Source organism: Penaeus monodon, chromosome 29 (assembly GCF_015228065.2).
Source record: "Penaeus monodon isolate SGIC_2016 chromosome 29, NSTDA_Pmon_1, whole genome shotgun sequence".
Classification (NCBI taxonomy): Eukaryota; Metazoa; Arthropoda; class Malacostraca; order Decapoda; family Penaeidae; genus Penaeus; species Penaeus monodon.
Window position 1 is genome coordinate 13,312,590 of NC_051414.1, and position 252 is coordinate 13,312,841.

Here is a 252-nt window from a genome sequence, read left to right on the forward strand (position 1 = left end):
AAGCTGTATCAATTTTTTTCCGCTTTCTTCCATTACTACTAAAGATGTGGTCGTGAAATATTGTTTTTAATAGAGAATGTTAAAAAGACTAATTCTGATATGTATGCGGATACTGCATATTCAAAGTTGTATGAAAGAGTAAACAAAAAATAGACTGTGTAACCTATGTACATATATAATTGAACAGTCAGTAAGAAAAAGTAATAATATGAGACGTGAGAGATATTTTTTTCCTGAAAACTTTGTTGAAAT